The sequence below is a fragment of the Gossypium arboreum genome, chromosome 11 (genome assembly GCF_025698485.1).
Source record: "Gossypium arboreum isolate Shixiya-1 chromosome 11, ASM2569848v2, whole genome shotgun sequence".
Taxonomy (NCBI): Eukaryota; Viridiplantae; Streptophyta; class Magnoliopsida; order Malvales; family Malvaceae; genus Gossypium; species Gossypium arboreum.
The window spans coordinates 90,711,020-90,730,161 of NC_069080.1; positions in this window are offsets into that span (position 1 = coordinate 90,711,020).

The following is a 19,142-nucleotide window of genomic DNA, read 5'->3' on the forward strand; positions in this document are numbered from 1 at the left end:
ACCTACTGATCTTCTTCATCCTTTTTTATCAATTCTTTTTTTTCTAAACCCTAAACCTCTGTCGATAAAGCCACTACAAAACCCTCATCTTTTCTTCACTGTTACAAAAAGCCGAAAACGCATAGCCATAGGGGCATAGCCGAATTTTAAGATCACTAAAGGCCCGACTTTTATCATTTGAGGGGTTAGATCTGCATCAAAATCGAGTAGGAGTTAATTGGAATCATTGACTGAAGGAACCGGTGGTAAGTTTTTGAACTTAATCTTTATTTCGGGTTTTAGAAAAGTCGAAACCCCTAAAGGTTAGGGAGGCTATCGATTTGGGCTTGTAGCTCTAAGGGTTGTTATAACTATTTTATTTTGATAATAGTGGGATCCAGAGGTTTCTGATCGAAGGCTTGGACAAGTGGAACGACTGGATCTAGACATAATCGCTAACTTCGGCAAAGGTAGGATTGCTAGTGCCTAAGGTGCTTTTGGCCGAATGTGGTAAGGGGTTAATACGTAGTCGTTTTCGATAGTTAGATTAACGTGTTAGTAATCCAATTGTAGGCAGTTCGTGTGTGGATCTCGTTAGCATATCGTCACAAATAGGTGTGTAACTGACACCCTCTTATAGACTAGATCGGCAAAAGCTGAAAAGCTAAAATGCCGAAAAGCCGATATTTTGAGAACTTGCGAGTGTGCGAATGCTCGTGAGATTATAAGTTTGATGTATATGGTAAATTAAAGTGATAAGATTACAGAGTGCACGATTCCGTGCATTTCGATGTTTTTTGGGCTTAATGGGCCAAAATCGGGATAGTGGGCCAACGGGCCCAATTCGGTAAGAAAACGCGGTAAGTGTTTCTGGTTGTACGTAAATGGCTATGCTATGCATGAAAACCTTAAGAATAGTGGAATTACCTGAATACCCCAATGTATGAAAATTACAAATGTAACACCCCTTACCCGTTACCGTCGCCGGAACAGGATACAAGGTATTACCAGAACATAACACATACCATTAAACATAACCGAAATATAAATATGTCATCCAATTTGATAGTGCATCGTATAATATATGTCTTGAACAATATTAGCCAACTTTAATGGCTTGTACAAATTAGCTGGTCGAGTACTGTAACTAATATTTTAAACCTAGACAAATATGACACGTAACAAAATAATTAAGCCTACTATACATGCCATAATTCAAAACGTTTTAGTTCAAATACCCTAAAGTATGATAGTGCGGGTAGATCTTCACGATCCTTAACTCCTGAGCAAACCGAAGAACACTATAAGACAAAAGAGAGAAACAAAGTAAGTTTATAGCTTAGTAAGTAAATATGTAAATACTAATTAAAAAAAAATCTAACATGTTTACACAACAATTCAAGTATATCTACTTTAACTTCACTATTCATTCCACTTTGATTAAGCTGTCTCTGCTGCGTCATATTCACTAAATAAATCATAACTCGAGTTACAAAACTCGAAATTTAAATCCATAAAATTTCCCTGAATCTAGACTCATAAAGCTTTTTGCTAATTTTTTTCTATAATTTTTGGTTCAGCCGATTAGTACAGTTTATTAGTTAAAGTTTCCCCTGTTACACAGCTTGACTGATCTGACCTCTGTTCACTACGAATTGAATTTCTCTCAGTACACAATTCAAACAACCCTGAAGTCTGCTTCATTTAAAACTAGTCTCAATAAGGAATTTAGGCATGTAAACTATATTTCTTAATTTGCTTTTTACAATTTTTAATGATTTTTCAAAGTTGGAACAGGGGATCACGTATTTATCCTGAGCAAGTCACATACAATTGTAAATATCTCAAAATATAGAATTCCTTTGCTTGTTCTGTTTCTTTTATATGAAAGTAGACTCATTAAACTTTAATTTCACATCTCATTCAACCTCTAATTATATTCCTCCTATTTTTGGTGATTTTTCAAAATCACGTCACTGCTACCATCTAAAAACAGTTTTAATGCTAATTTCACTCTTTCACACATTCTTTATGCTAACCTCATTTTATCTTATATATGTATATACCACAAATCATTTTCACCACATTTTATTCACCATAAGTGTAGCTCCAAACCACAATATCACCACAAAACCATCCCGTTGAACAATTCGGATCAATCCTCAATATTTAATGGTTTTAGCACACAGCCCCACCATCATACTTCGTTTAGTTCGGCTCTCTTGTACACATGGTGAACACTTAGTACCACTCATGCGACCTAGCCGATTTGTCTCGTAGCTCTCTTTTCTACATGATGTCCTTCACTTGGAATCACGCATGCGACCTAGCTACATTTATCTTTCACGTATCTCTCTTGTCTACATGGTGTCCTTCACTTGGAATCACGCATGCGACCTAGCTACATTTATCTTTCACGTAGCTCTCTTGTCTACATGGGATACATCTCGTATCACACATGTGACCTAGCTACTACAGGGGTGTCTCGTAGCTTTCTTGTACACATGATGTGCACTCAGATCATACATGTGACCTAGCTACGCCCTCTATTTCATTCGATCTCTCCGAATGTTCAACCGGATCTCTCTCTCTATATTTATTTCCATTCTTCCAATAGTCGATTTATATTTTAACATCAGCTAGTATATTTATATAATAGGCTGAAATATAAGAATGTACATGAAATTATTGTAATATTTACATACAAACTTACCTTGGTGCAAAATGTGGAAATTTTGCAATTTAGTCCAAAACTTTTTCCTTCCCCGCTCGAGATCAATTCGCGTCTTTCTTGATCTATAATAACACATTTAGCTCATTTAATACTCATACTATTTATTTCAATCCAAAATCACATCATGAAAAATTACATTTTTGCCCCTAACTTTACAAAATTACAATTTTGCCCCTAGGCTCGGAATTTAATTTCAGCCCTTATTCTTATATTTTATGATATGCTGAACATTTTTCTCTTCTACAACAACATCAAATTCTCACTCTATCATATAGTTATGAACAATAGGTATTTTTACCGATTATGCTGTTTTACTCGTTTTCACTTAAAACCGAGTAGCACAAGTTATTTAACATAATTTAAAACCTCATATTCTATCATAAAACATCAAAATACACAAATTTCACCTATGGGTATTTTTCCAAATATGAACCCTAGGTTAAATTATTACTAGCATAAGCTTAATCGAGCTTAGGGATTCCAAAACGTAAAGAACATTAAAAGCGGGCTTGGAATCACTTACTATGGAGCTTGAAAATTGAAGAAACCCTAGCTATGGAGAGAGGAGAATTCGCAGCAACTAAGGAGGATGATGATCAATTTTGTGTTATTTTTCCCATTTTATTTCATTTAATATCCAAATGACCAAAATGCCCTCCTTACTAAACTTTCAAAAATTCCTTCCATGTCCTAATTTTGTCCATGAACTTAAAATTGGTCAAATTGCTATTTAAGACCTCCTAATTAATATTCCAAAACAATTTCATACTAAAAACTTCCGGGATGCAAATTTTGCAACTTATTCGATTTAGTCCCTACTTTCAATTTAAGCACTTTAGGCATAGAATTTCATCACGAAATTTTCACACAATCATGCAATCATATCATAAACCCAAAAATAATTATAAAACAATTATTTCTATCTCGGATTTGTGGTCACGAAACCACTATTCCGATTAGGCCCTAATTCGGGTTGTCACAACTGATGTACCCCTAGGTACAAAATTACCATTATACCCCTAGGGTTACTTTTGACTGAAAAGCATGACGATCTGATTCTGTATGATGTATGCCATAATTGTATATCTATTGCATGGGTACATGGGTTATATTATGGAGGAAGCGTCCTGGTGGCTACGCCACAATTATCTCGACACGTGGCTCGCCACATATATCTGCTCGTGGTTACGCCACGATTATTCAGATCTGGTGACTCTGTCACATTATCTATTCTGGCAGCCATGCTGCATATTTCAGGGCGTGTAGCGGTTGGGTGGGTCGAGTAGTCTCCCCACATGGTGAAAGGTTGGTATGGGGGTGCATGTGGTTGGATATGGGTTGGGTTTGGCATAAACATGTAATATCTGCTCGCTCATTATGGGTCTATGGGCTTTATTCAGATTACATCGGGCTAAGGCCAACTTATTCTGTTTACTGTGGTTTGAACCGATATAGGCTATGGTTGGGTTAATTTACACACTTAGTTTCCCCAAACTCACCCTTTTATTTTCATCAACGCAGGTAATCCCCAACCATAGTGGGCTTGGGGCGGCGAGGGATTCGGAGTGGCCACACGTTCTGTAAGTTGATTTTCTTCTGGTGAACTGGATATCCTTTCATTTACGTTTAAGGTTTTGGGGTTTTTTTTTAAATGTAATAAGGCCGCTTAATTTTTTTTTGATGGTTTTAATATGTTTTATTAAGGTAGGTATTACTTATATTTAATTGATGAAATTGAATAGCTTTAGGGCACGTTTTCAAAAACAGTAGTTGATTTCAAAATAACACATCAGCAAGCAAAGCTTCCGCAATGAAAATATTTTCCAAAATTAATCACTTTTCCTAAAAAGGACTTAATCAAATTGGTTTCCTGGAAATATACATGATGTTAAGGTGTGGCAATGGCGGTGTGCATGTCTAGGATTGGATCCGAAGGGAGCTTGGTACTTAAGCAATCTGATGGACTCACCTCCTCTTTCCCGGTTTCCTACTTGGTGTACAACTTCCATTCACTTTAACCTACAATGAAATTATCTTTTAAAACACTAAGTAAGTTCTTCTAGATCAACAATACTAAAATGTTTTGAACGCTTCGATGTGGCATGCCGGATCCGGCTATAATGTCCAGGCCGAGTTTGGGGTGTTACATTTAGTGGTATCAGAGCCAAGTTGCAATAGCACTGCTGTGGAATGGGTTTACAAAAACAAAGATTTTCAAAAACAAAAATTTTATAAAGTTTTTTTAAAAAAAAAACTCAGTTTTCAAAATTTAGATCTTTAGAAGGTGGCATTCTGAATCTCCGGCCCAAGCCTGTAAGTATTACTCTGAACTTTTCTGAATATTTTCCTAATTATCCGTCATCTTCAAACTCTACTAGGATACTCTAGATAGGATGATACTGAAACCATAGGGAAATTTGATAAGAGACTGAAACTCTAGCTAGACTTTAATTCTGCGAAAACAAACTTTGAATTACTGTCTGATTCATAAAACATTTGTAACAAACATGGGAATATTGTATTAATGCATAAAAATTTGTAATCAGATAATACGATATGAGTACAAGAGCCGCTCGTGGAAGAGGCCGTGAACGGGGCCGAGGAAGTGCTAAAGCAAGATCTTTATCTTCGGGACATATGCCGGCGGTGGATACACCGGTACCACCGGAAACAGAGGTGGAGTCTCATAACCACGGTGCCGGGGATGATGCCCTGTCACAGGCAATGCTTCGTGTTCTGGAAAGGGTTGCCGGGGTAAGTACGGGCAATGAAATTCGGGGATCTATTTCTGAACGACTTCGGGCTAACGGAGCGGAGATCTTTAAGGGCGTATCTGGTGTAGCCCCGAATATGGCAGAATATTGGTTGGAGGCCACAAAATGGATTATGAACGACTTGAACTGCTCTGTGGAGCAGAAGTTGAAGGGAGCCATATCGTTGCTACGGGACAAGGCCTATCACTGGTGGCTCACTGTGAGAGAAAGGACCCCAGCTGATAGGGTAACTTGGGAACTTTTTAAGACGGCCTTTAAATGGAAGTATGTTGGGGCGAGTTATGTGGAAGCTCGCAGAAAGGAATTCTTGAATCTGGTGCAATGAGGTAAAACAGTTGCTGAGTACGAGGCTGAGTTTTTGAGGCTGAGCCGGTATGCCGTGGGCATAGTCGCTACGGAATATGAGCGAAGTGTATGCTTCGAGGATGGTCTTAGGGATGAACTTAGGGTGTTGATTGCTCCGCAGAGGGAGCGGGACTTTGCGGTCTTGGTGGAGAAGGCAAAGATAGCTGAGGAGGTTAAGCGAGCTAAAAAGCAGAATCAGGAGAAGGATCGGAACTATTTTTGGAGGGATTCAGGACCCTCGGGTGGTGCTAATAGGAATGTTAAGAGAGCAAGAGTGGAGGAACCAGTTCGAGCAGTGCCGATGAATGTTGTTAGACTACCAATCTGTGGAGACTGTGGTAAGGTACATTTGGGCGAGTGTAGGAAACGTTCCGGTGCTTGTTTCCGATGCGGATCTATGGAGCATAGAGTTAAGGACTGTCCTTAGAGAGCTGATCAGGCTCAAGTTGCTGTAAAGAGGGTTGCTCAACCCATGAGAGGTGGACCACAACCACCAAGAGGACGTGGACAAGGTAGGGGCGGACATTGAAACGGTCAAGGTCGAGGGGCACCTGGCAGGGGTGCCGAAAATGCTAAAGCTCGACAACCAGCGTTGGTGTATGCAGCTCGTCGTCAAGAGGAGGGCGACGCACCTGACATCATAACTGGTACATTTTTGGTTTCTAGCATGCCGTATACTGCTTTGGTGGATATTGGATCTACTCATTCCTATGTTGCATGTGCCGTATCTGGGTCGTTGGGTGTGCACTCTGAGAAGATTGTGAGTGGGGTATTTGTGCTAAGTTCTTTAGGTCACTCAATTAGGGTAGACAAATTGTATAGGGATGTACCCTTAAAAACTCAATGTAGGATTTTCCCTGGAGATCTGATGGAGTTACCGTTCGGAGAGTTTGATCGCATTCTGGGAATGGACTGGCTTGTTAAGCATAAGGCGAATTTGGATTGTGCTACTAAACGAATGGTGTTAAGGACCACAGAGGATGAGGAGGTTATGGTGATAGGTGAGCGAAGGGATTATTTGTCCAATGTGGTGTCGGCATTAAGAGCCAAAAAGTGGATTCGAAAAGGTTGTGAGGCCTATTTGGCATTTGTAAGTCAGTCAGAAGATGAGGGTCTGATAGTGGATAAGGTTAAGACCGTAAAGGAGTTTCAAGATGTTTTTCCGGAGGAGCTTCCGGGATTGCCTCCGAACTGAGAAGTTGAGTTTAAAATCGACTTGTTGCCTGGAACGGCGCCCGTGTCCATTGCACCGTATAGGATGGCATCGAAGGAGTTAGTGGAGTTAAAGGCACAAATTCAAGAGTTGTTGGATAGGGGCTTCATTAGGCCAAGCGTGTCTCCATAAGGAGCACCGGTACTATTCGTGAAAAAGAAGGATGGTACAATACGGATGTACATTGATTATCTCCAGTTGAACAAACTGACGATTAAGAATAAGTATCCACTGCCAAGGATTGACGATCTGTTCGACCAGCTTAGAGGAGCCTCTGTATTTTCCAAGATCGACCTTTGATCTAGATATCATCAGTTAAGGGTCAAAGAGCCAGACATCCATAAGACGGTATTCAGGACTCGGTATGGTCATTACGAGTTTCTGGTTATGCCATTTGGACTGACGAACGCTCCTGCAGCATTTATGGATCTGTTGAATGTGTGTTCCAACCATTTTTGGATCAGTTCGTAGTAGTCTTTATTGACGATATCCTGATATATTCTGAAACGGAAGCGAAGCATGATGAACATCTCCGTATAGTGCTGTAAGTGTTAAGGGAGAAGGAACTTTATGCGAAATTCAACAAGTGTGAATTTTGGTTGAGGGAGGTAACCTTCTTAGGTCATGTGGTCTCTGCAGAGGGGATTAGGGTGGACCCTCGGAAAATTAAAGCAATTTTGGAGTGGAAGCCGCCTAGGTCAGTGTCAGAAATACGGAGTTTCCTAGGATTGGCAGGATACTACAGAAGGTTTGTAGAAGGTTTTTCTGTGATGGCAGCACCTCTGACAAAACTCATAAGGAAAGGAGTACCGTTTGTATGGGCTGAGAAGCAGTAGGAAGCTTTTGAGAAGTTGAAGAAAGTTCTGACTGAAGCACCTGTGTTAATTCAACCGGAGTCTGGGAAGGATTTTACTATGTACAGTGACGCATCACATGTAGGTTTGGACTGCGTGTTAATGCAAGAGGGTAAGGTGGTTGCATATGCATCACGATAGCTTGAGCCTCACGAGGGGAACTATCCTACTCATGATTTGGAGTTGGCGGCAGTGATATTTGCACTTAAGATTTGGAGACATTACTTATACGGAGAAAGGTGTATTATATTCACAGACCATAGAGTCTTAAGTATTTGTTGACTCAGAAGGAGCTGAACCTTAGGCAAAGAAGATGGATTGAGTTATTTAAGGATTATGACTGTTCGATCGAGTATCACCCGAGCAAGGCTAATGTGGTAGCCGATGCTCGAGTCGAGAATCAGATTCGATCCGAGAGCAATGTTTGCTCGTCGAGTCAGATGATGATGGAAGTCTGCTATGGAGTTGCAAGTGAGGCCAACCTGGGTGGATTAGATTAAGGAAAAGCAGTTGAACAATGAGTCTTTGGTCGCTCCTTTTTGACAAGTTAAGGAAGGGGAAACTTCTGAGTTTGGGTTAAATGGCAATGGAGTTCTGTGCTTCCGAGGAAGAATTTGTGTTCCGAAGGACTCTGATTTAAAGCAGACAATATTGAAGGAAGCTCATGGGGGACTTTGTGCCATGCATCCTGGAGGGAACAAGTTGTATCACGACTTGCGAGAATTACACTGGTGGCCTGGGCTTAAATGAGAAGTAACAGAGTTTGTAGGGAAATGTTTGACATGCCAGCAAGTGAAAGCTGAGCATCAATTAACTTCTAGACTGTTGCAGCCAGTGAAGATACCACTTTGGAAGTGTGAGACGGTAACCATGGACTTTGTGAGTGGGCTGCCTTTGGCACCATCGAAGAAAGACTCGGTGTGGGTGATTGTGGATAGGTTGACCAAATCAGCCTATTTCATACTTGTACGTACTGACTTTTCACTCCAAAATTTAGCCAAGTTGTATGTGGTGGAGATTGTGCAACTTCATGGAGTCCCAGTTTCGATTATCTCTGATTGGGATCCCAGATTCACATCTCGATTTTGGAAAAAAGTTGCATGAGGCGTTGGGGACGCGATTGAACTTTAGTACGGCTTTCCATCCCCAAACTGATGGTCAGTCGGAATGGGTTATTCAGATTCTGGAGGACATGTTGAGGGGATGTGTGATGGACTTTCGAGGTAGTTGGGAGGATTACTTGCCGTTGGGAGAATTTGCATACAATAACAGTTACCAGGTGAGTATTCGAATGGCACCGTATGAAGCACTTTATGGACGAAGGTGTCGTACACCTAGTTGTTGGACTGAACTAAGAGTGCGACAAGTCCTTGGACAAAAGTTGGTAGCTGATACTGAGGATAAGGTCAGAATAATTAGGGATCAGTTAAAAGAAGCATCTGATAGGCAAAAGTCATATGCAGATTTGAAGCGTAAGGAGATTGAGTACTCAGTAGGTGATATGGTCTTCTTAAAGGTTTCTCCTTGGAAGAAGATATTAAGGTTTGGTAAGAAGGGTAAGTTGAGTTCGTGGTTCATTGGGCCTTATCGGGTTTTAAAGCGAGTAGGCCCAGTAGCTTATCAATTGGAATTGCCTCCAGAGTTAGATAGGATTCACGATGTTTTTCACGTCTCCATGTTAAGGCGTTATCATTCTAACTCTGCTCATGTCGTGCCAGTTGCAGAAATTGAAGTTCAGACTGATTTGACCTTTGAGGAGGAGCCTGTGCAGATATTGGCTCGAGATGTTAAGGTTCTCAGAAAGAAATTGTCCCGTTAGTGAAAGTTCTTTAGCGTAATCATGGCAGAGAGGAAGTGACTTGGGAGCCAGAAGAGGCGATGCAACAGCAATACCCTCATCTGTTTGGATCAGGTAAATTTCGAGGACGAAATTTCTTTAAGGAGGGTATAGTTGTAACGCCCCAATTTTCAAGAATTCTGTGTATGTTGGCAAATTTAAAGTTTCTGTGATCTGTCTGCTTGGCGTAGGTTTAATTATGTTAGTGGGCCTTTAGAAGGCCCAAGCTTAAGTTAGAACTCGGTAACTTTAGTTAATTTTAGTTCCATAAGAAAAAGGGGTTCTGGTTAACTGGGCTTTTAAGTATTAATTGGGTAAAATAAAACACAAAGAAGCAGGTGGCAAAGTGGCATGTGACACCACTGGGAAGGCTATAAAAGTGGTGTGTGGATGCTAAGGAGAACCAAGGTTCAAGTCACAATGGGAGCATATTAAGGGAATTATTTTTATGTTTAGAAAGGGTAAGTAATGGAACTCAAGTAAAAGACTGTCAGGAGGAGTTTGAGTTGCTCAAGGGATTGAGTAAGGAGGGGATAAGGGAGCAGATTTAGGAGCTGATTAGGGAGAGCAGTGTTGGCCGAATGGTGGACTCTTGGGGAGCAAGAGTTGGCCGGCCAAGGGTTCTCTTTAGAGGGTAAATTTCGGCTAGGTTAAATGCCAAGTATAAATTCGGCATTTGGGGTAAGTTGTGCCGTTTTTTTGACCATCCTTCCTCCTCCTCCTTTCTTTTCTTTTTCTCTGCATCTACCTTCTCCTTTTCTTTTCTCCATAGCCAAATTCTTCTACCACTCTACTCTACACCACTCTCACTATTATTTTTAAGCCTTACAGCTGAATATCACAAAAGCCAAAATCCCAAAAGTTCATATTGTCTGTACCGAATTCTCCTAGCAAAAACCTACTGATCTTCTTCATCCTTTTTGATCAATTCTTTCTTTTTCTAAACCCTAAACCTCTGTCGACAAAGCCACTACAAAACCCTCATCTTTTCTTCACTGTTACAAAAAGCCAAAAATGCTTAGCCATAGGGGCATAGTCGAATTTTAAGATCATTAAAGGCTTGAATTTTATCATTTGAGGGGTTAGATCTGCATCAAGATCGAGTAGGAGTTAATTGGAATCATTGCCTGAAGGAACCGGTGGTAAGTTTTTGAACTTAATCTTTATTTCGGGTTTTAGAAAAATCGAAACCCCTAAAGGTTAGGGAGGCTGTCGATTTGGGCTTGTAGCTCTAAGGGTTGTTATAACTATTTTACTTTGATAATAGTGGGATCTAAAGGCTGCTGATCGAAGGCTTGGACAAGTGGAACGACTGGATCTAGACATAATCGCTAACTTCGGCAAAGGTAGGATTGCTAGTGCCTAAGGTGCTTTTGGCTGAATGTGGTAAGGGGTTAATACGTAGTCATTTTTGATAGTTAGATTAACGTGTTAGTAATCGAATTGTAGGCAGTTCATGTGTAGATCTCATCAGCATATCGTCACAAATAGGTGTGTAACTGACACCCTCTTATAGACTAGATCGGCAAAAGCCGAAAAGCCGAAATGCCGAAAAGTTGGTATTTTGAGAACTTGCGAGTGTGCGAATGCTCGTGAGATTATAAGTTTGATGTATATGGTAAATTAAAGTGATAAGATTATAGAGTGCACGATTCCATGCATTTCGATGTTTTTTGGGCTTAATAGGCCAAAATTGGGATAGTGGGCCAATAGGCCCAATTCGGTAAGAAAACGCGGTAAGTGTTTCTGGTTGTACGTAAATGGCTATGCTATGCATGAAAGCCTTAGGAATAGTGAAATTACCTGAATACCCCTATGTATGGAAATTACTGATGTACCCCTAGGTGCAAAATTACCATTATACCCCTAGGGTTACTTTTGACTGAAAAGCATGACGATTTGATTCTGTATGATGTATGCCATGATTGTATATCTGTTGCATGGGGACATGGGCTATATTATGGAGGAAGTGTCCTGGTGGCTACGCCACAATTATCTGATCTGATGGCTCTGCCACAATTATCTGTATCTGGTGACTCTGTCACATTAACTGTTCTGGCAACCATGCTGTATATTTCTGAGGCGTGTAGCGGTTGGGTGGGTCGAGTAGTCTCCCCACATGGTGAAAGGTTGGTATGGGGGTGCATGTGGTTGGATATGGGTTGGGTTTGGCATAAACATGTAATATCTGCTCGCTCATTATGGGCCTATGGGCTTTATTCTCATTTCGCTCGGCTAAGGCCAACTTATTCATTCATCGTGGTTTGAACCGATATAGGCTATGGTTGGGTTAATTTACACACTGAGTTTCCCCAAACTCACCCTTTTATTTTCATCCACGCAGGTAATCCCCAACCATAGTGGGCTTGGGGCGGCGAAGGATTCGTAGTGGCCACACGTTCTGCAAGTTGATTTTCTTCTGGTGAACTGGACATCCTTTCATTTACGTTTAAGGTTTTGGGGTTTTTTTAAAATGTAATAAGGCCGCTTAATTTTTTTTGATGGTTTTAATATGTTTTATTAAGGTAGGTATTACTTATATTTAATTGATGAAATTGAATAGCTTTAGGGCGCGTTTTTAAAAATAGTAGTTGATTTCAAAATAACACGACAACAAGCAAAGCTTCCGCAATGAAAATATTTTCCAAAATTAATCACTTTTCCTAAAAAGGACTTAATCAAATTGGTTTCCTGGAAATATACATGACGTTAAGGTGTGGGAATGGCGGTGTGCATGTTTAGGATTGGATCCGAAGGGACCTTGGTACTTAAGCAGTCCGATGGACTCAACTCCTCTTTCCCGGTTTCCTACCTGGTGCACAGCTTTCATTCACTTTAACCTACAATGAAATTATCTTTTAAAACACTAAGTAAGTTCTTCTAGATCAACAATACTAAAATGTTTTGAACACTTCGATGTGGCATGTCGGATCCTGCCATAACGTCCGGGCCGGGTTTGGGGTGTTACAAATGACGTTGCCTCTCTAGAAACAGAGCCAACAATTTGACTACCTCTGGACGTACCAATGTCCAGAGTAGAAATCCTGCACAAAATATATGAAATTTTGTATTCGCAAGTATACGGGTGGAAACACAAAAATATATATACTTTTTCATACTCTTTTTAACCCAAATTTATGCAGTTTCAGTGTAATTCTTGTCAAAAATATAATATAGTTATAAAATAATTAAATTGTACTTAAATTATTGACATATTAAATTTTAATTAATTTTATAATAAATTTTAATTACTTTTGATTTATTTTCGATAGATTCGCACAAATGGCAAAAATTGGCTTGACAGACACTGTTAGAAGCGTAGAATCGAGAACCAATTTTTGAAGCATCAAGGTGAATTAATTTTACATATTAAAATGGTCCAAATTATGAATATTAATTCATAATGTAATCAATTTTAAATTTAATTTGTGTTAAATAATTATTATTAATTAAATTGTAAAAGGAGGCCCAATTGTGCTAAACGAGAGACTAATCCAACCGAGCAAATGGGCTGCCCAAAATCGTCCCACATACTGACCCAATTAGCTTAATTAGATGATTATGTAGCTTGCAAAACAGCCCTTGAAGTTTCCTTAAAATTGCATTCAAACCCCTCCACTTATCAAGCTTTTCTAGATTTGCCCCCAGCTAAATTTAGCAAGTTTGAAAGCTTCAAACTTGCCACATGTGTGGCCGGCCATGGGGGGAGTTAATGGCTGCTGATTTTTGCTATTTTTAGCAGCCTACCCAACCTATAAATACCCCCGTTAACTGCTCATTTCAAACACACCTCTCACATCCTTCATTCTTCACTTTTCTCTCATTTTCTCTCTTCTAAACCTTCCTTTGTTTTTCATTTTTCTCTCCCATTCCCTTGACGATTTACCCTCTTGGAAAAGATCCCTTCAACCACCATTTTTAGCAGCATTCAAATGCTTGTAGAAGTCTTGGTTCAGCAAGAACGAGTGGAGCAAACTGGTCAGACTTCGAAGAAACACCGAATTTGATTCTAGTTCCCTATCCTTTAATTTTTATTATTGTTGTTATGAACATGTCTATGAATATTTGTTATGTTGTTATTCTTAATTTAATTAACATGGCTTAAATTTAATTCGTGTTAGGTTGATTGCATTTCATCCACTTAAGTTATTAAATTTATGTTTGCGTTTTTATAGGTCTTGGTAAATTGTTTGATAAAGTAAAATCATTATTACGTTATTCTTGCATTTCAATTGTAAGGTAACTAATCAATTAATTATTAATCATGTTGGAATTGTAATTAATTGCCACAATACTTAATCAGTGCATGTTTAATCTTCTAAAGTAGCTGAGGGTTAAATTAGAGATGGTATTAAATGATACATTAGTCTCGCATAACTTGCAAGATTATGGTGATTAAACTATTTCAATATAGGTACATATTGTTACCTCACTTAATCTTTTACTTGCTTATTTAAATTGATTAATTGTTTAAATTGGCACAGTGATATGTTCAAGAGATTAGTTAATTTAGTAAGTCTGTATGTGCTATAGTTAACAAATTACCAAGCTGTCGTGGATTTATTCGTAACAACATGAACATTGTTTTAGTAATATTAAGTTAAGAAATGTAATTAATCTAACACAATTATGTCATCTTGATTAAAATCATCTTTTAAAATCGTGCATTGAAACTTTTATTTTTATTTTACTTTATTTTACTTCGTTAAATTTTAATCTTTAATCACTTCCTCAAAATCAAAATAGTTTTTTTCACCAAAGTGTTTTTAATTGCATCCATAAATAATTCTTTTCACAGTCCTTATGCGCACGATAACTTGACATTTTCTTGTCACTTTATTACTTGTTGTGATTGTGTATACTTGCACATTTCCGTCATTCCAATGAGTCAGGTTTTAATATATTTACAACCGAGTAGGTGAGTACTCCAAGGATTGTACCCAAAGAAGGCGAGCACTAAATTAATTCTAATCTAAACATAAATAGATCTAATTAATATTTAAGTGGATTATATTACGATGAATAAAAAGAAAGGTTTTAGTGATCAATACTAATAATAAAAATAAGAGAAAGAAAATAAAATAAAGAAATAAATCATGAGAAATCAAATAATAAAATATATATCAAATATAGGCATAGGTGATTAGCTCGTTTCAGTAATCATAACCAATTGTTGTTCCGAGCTTTCTTTTTCAATCAACTAGTCAATATCCCAACAAAATCTTTTAATCTTCCACTGAAATACTCAGTCGGCAAGAACTACTTCTGAGGGTCAAGGTGTTCATGGATAGGCCTTACCAAATTTTTGGTAATTCCCACCTTAATGACTTCATAGGGTTGTCAGGCCTAGGGTTTAGGTCCTTCCTTTTCTGAATAGTTAATCCACTAAGAAAACCCTACAAAATAGTTAATTAATCATACATCCATTCGCTAATCCCCACAAGAGGATTAGTTCCTCATGGATCTCATAAACAAAATAAATTTTATATGAAGAATAAATCTGAATAATACTTTAATAGTATAAAGTTTAGAAGAAGCCTTGATTTGTATTAGAATTGAGTGCAGAATCCTTACAAAGTTTGATTATGTTCACAAATTTAATTTCTCCGACAAAAGCAAATAACAAGAACTTGGAATAAACCTAAGCTTAAGAAAAGAAAAAAAACTAAACACTAAATCTAAGAAGAAAAGTATATAATACAAAAGTTGTCTATAACATGTGTTAAATGAGCCTGTTTATAGACTTCAGAGTGGTTGTCATCCTTAACCCTAGGTCAGCTATTGTCCTTAAGCTTAATGTTTGATTGTGTGAACCAAAATGCCCCTGGCTCATAATTATTTCCCGTATAGAGGAGATGTCATGACACATTAGGTCCTATGTTGTGACATTGAGGGTAGTATGCTCGTCTTTAGTGTATCTTCAGGGGTGTGTTGTGACATCCTCAGGTTGTGTTGCGACACCAAAGACAGTCTTGAAATTATTTTATTCTCCTCCTTATGTTGCGACATCCAATGCTCTATGTTCTAATAGAGCGACCAGTATTCAGTTAGCACGCCTTCTAATGGTCTCCTACGCACTTGCAAAGTATATTAGCTCACATTTAGGCCTCATTCAACCCCTAAGGTCAATAAAAGACTTAAATCACACAGTTTAATGAATTTGACTAAAATTGAGAATGCATAATTAAAACTTGATCAAAATGCTTGTATTCAAACTCTTAAAGTGCGAAAGCTAGTTTAATCTGCAACACTAAATTATGACAAATCAGCCATAAGTCACAAAACATGAGTGTCTAGAAATCACATAACATCATATTTAATAGAAAATCGCATAAACACGTACTTATTAACACTACTTAGAAACCTCCTTTTTAACGGATTTTATCAATCCATTTGAATACTTAATGTATTCACTCATTTTCTCGTTTCAGAGTTTTCTTAAACGAATATTTGATGTTTTCACATTTTTTTACAATTAACAACAATTTCATATGTTTAAAGAAGATAAATCCCCACGCCTGATTTCGTGAATTTCAATAATAACGACTCTATTTCCAACTCTTAGGGAAGAGATCGATTCTTAAATCCTTAGTTTTAACCAAATTTCGTATTGTATTAAAATAATGTTATTTTAATGAATAGTTCTCATTTTAATGATTATGTAAAATACATACTTAATCGGCTGCCTAAATGCACTTCCAAAATATGGAGTATGGATCTAATATTTACGGATATCACTCCACGAATGCACAATAAACTGTAATGTTATAATCTTCCTAATCAAGTATAAAAGTAAAGAATCAATTGTGATCAAAGGATCGTCAATACTTACACAATATCTGTAACAACCCAATTTTAGCTAAATTAGAATAGTGGTTTCGAAACCACAAACCTGATGTCAAAAATTTATTTTAATATTATTTTTGGTGTTTATAGCATGTGATTATATATGTGTGAAATTTTTGTGAAATAATTTTAGCAGTTGAATGCTTAATTTGAGAAAATGACTAAATCGTGTAAAATGTAAAATTTGCATTCTAATTGATAAAGGTGTCTAATTGATATGGTTGATTAAAAGTGATGTCCTTATGATGTTATTAAGCCATTTGAATAATAGATGGACAATTATGCCTATAGTTAGTGGAATTTTAATGTTTAATCATTAAGGGTAATTATGTCATTTTGTAATTAAGTTAAATTAAATAAAAACAAAAGTTAAAATAGATTCATTCATCTTTGTTTACAACCGAAAATGAAGAAGAAAAACTAGGGCATGAAGCTTGTTTAAATTCGTCACTTTGATAGCTTATTAGGTATGTGTGCTCGATTTTTGATGATTTCTATGTTTTTGTGATCGTTGCTTTGACTACTAGCTAGCCTATGCCTTAATTTTCAAATCTTTTGATGATTTTATGAAGTGCCATTGTTGAATCTATGTGCTTTGTGATGGTCGATGATGAATAATGGAAGATAAATGATAGATTAATATGTTTTGTTAAGTGATTTTTTAGAGAAAATACAAATTGGGGATTAATTTGTGAAAAGATGAAAATGTGGGTTAAAAGTGTGAATAAATGAAAGTTTTGGGCTGCTAGAGCTCCCTATGAAATTCGGTCAAGCATGGGTTAAATTGAATTTCATGAATTTTGTGTTTTTTTGAAATAGAGACTTAATTGAGACAATGTGAAATTATAGGGTTAATGTGTAAAATGCCCCAAATTGTATGTTTTTGATGAAATTGAATGGATTGGTGAATAAAAGAATTAATTTTGAATGTATATAGATCAAGAAAGAAAGAAATCGGATTTAGATCGGGGAAAATCGAAGGTTATCGAATAGTCGATTCAGTCTTTCTATTCTGACTACGAGGTAAGTTCATATGCAAATAAATGTCTTTAAATTGAATTATATATGTTTCATTATCATTGAATTGCTATGAATGTTGAATGAAAAAATACGAGCAAGAATTGACAAAGTTATGATATCCGAAAGTCCTGTAGAACCTTAGGAATAGTTTAGGATACGAATGTCATGAAAATAGGTTGCCGAGATGTGATTACATGTGAGACCATGTCTGGGACATTGGCATTGTACTGTGATAACATGTAAGACTATATCTGGGATATGGCATTGTATGAGATATATATGATTGCCAAGTATCCTTAACGATTCCGAACGGTTCAATGGACAAAGTCAAGTCGAGAAAGAATGTGAGAATGAGTTAAATGATTCAGGTACGTATGAGATTCATACGAGTATTAAAAAGAGAAGTATTTGATGAATTCAATTATGATATTGAATATGTGTACAACGAGAAAGGTTTGTGAACTTGAATGTGTTTAGCTATGCTTAGCATATTTGAATTGATATGCAAATATTCATATGATGACTTTATTTGTATAGGGCTTACTAAGCTTTTAAAGCTTACCTTGTTTATTTTTCATTATTTTATAGATTACTGAAGCTAGCTCAGACTCGAGAAATCATCGAGGAACGTCGTCACTCTATTGATCAGCTTGTTGGTACTTTTGAAGCTTTGTTTATATGGTATATGACATGTATAGGCTAGTGTCATTTTGGCTGTTTTTGATTGTGGAATTGAGTAGTGAAAATGATGATGTATAAATCGCATGAAATGTGTATGAAATATCATGTTTTGGTTGCCTATTAATGTACTGAAGTGGTACCATTTTGGTTGCCAGGTGTGCATGAGGAAAGTGTGGCAAATTGGCTTTGCAAATAGCTTATTTTTGTCCACACGGGTAGAGACATGGGCGTGTGTCTTAGCCATGTGTGACACACGGTCATACTACATGGCCGTGTGTCCTCTAGGGTAGCCCTTCGAATTAAGGTAGTATACCCTACAGGTTTGGCACGGCCTAGACACACAGGCATGTCTACTGGTCGTGTGTGGCAAACGGGCTGGCACATGGGCATGTGGCTAGCCGTGTGACCCAAGTCAGTAACCCCTCCAGATTTCCCACTGCCATGGCACACGGGCTTGTCTCCAGTTGTGTGGTGAAAGTTAGTATGTATGCCCTATTTTCACATGGCCTGTGACACGGGCGTATCACACGGCCTGTTCATATGGGCGTATGACCCTTAAATGCATGAAAATTTTTTAAGTTTCCCAAAGTTTTTAAATGTTAACGGTTTAGTCCCGAACCTCTTCTAAGCATGTTTTAAGGCCCCATAAAGCCTTATAAGGGACAATGTGAATGTGTTGAATGGATATTGATTATAAATGCATAAGTATATGTGAATGATGCGTATTATCCGGTAATGCCTCGTAACCCTATTCCAGCAACGGATACGGTTAGGGGTGTTACATTTTATTAGTATCAAAGCTACGGTTTAGTCGATTCTAGGACTAATGTGGCACGTAAGAGTCTAGCTATACATGCCA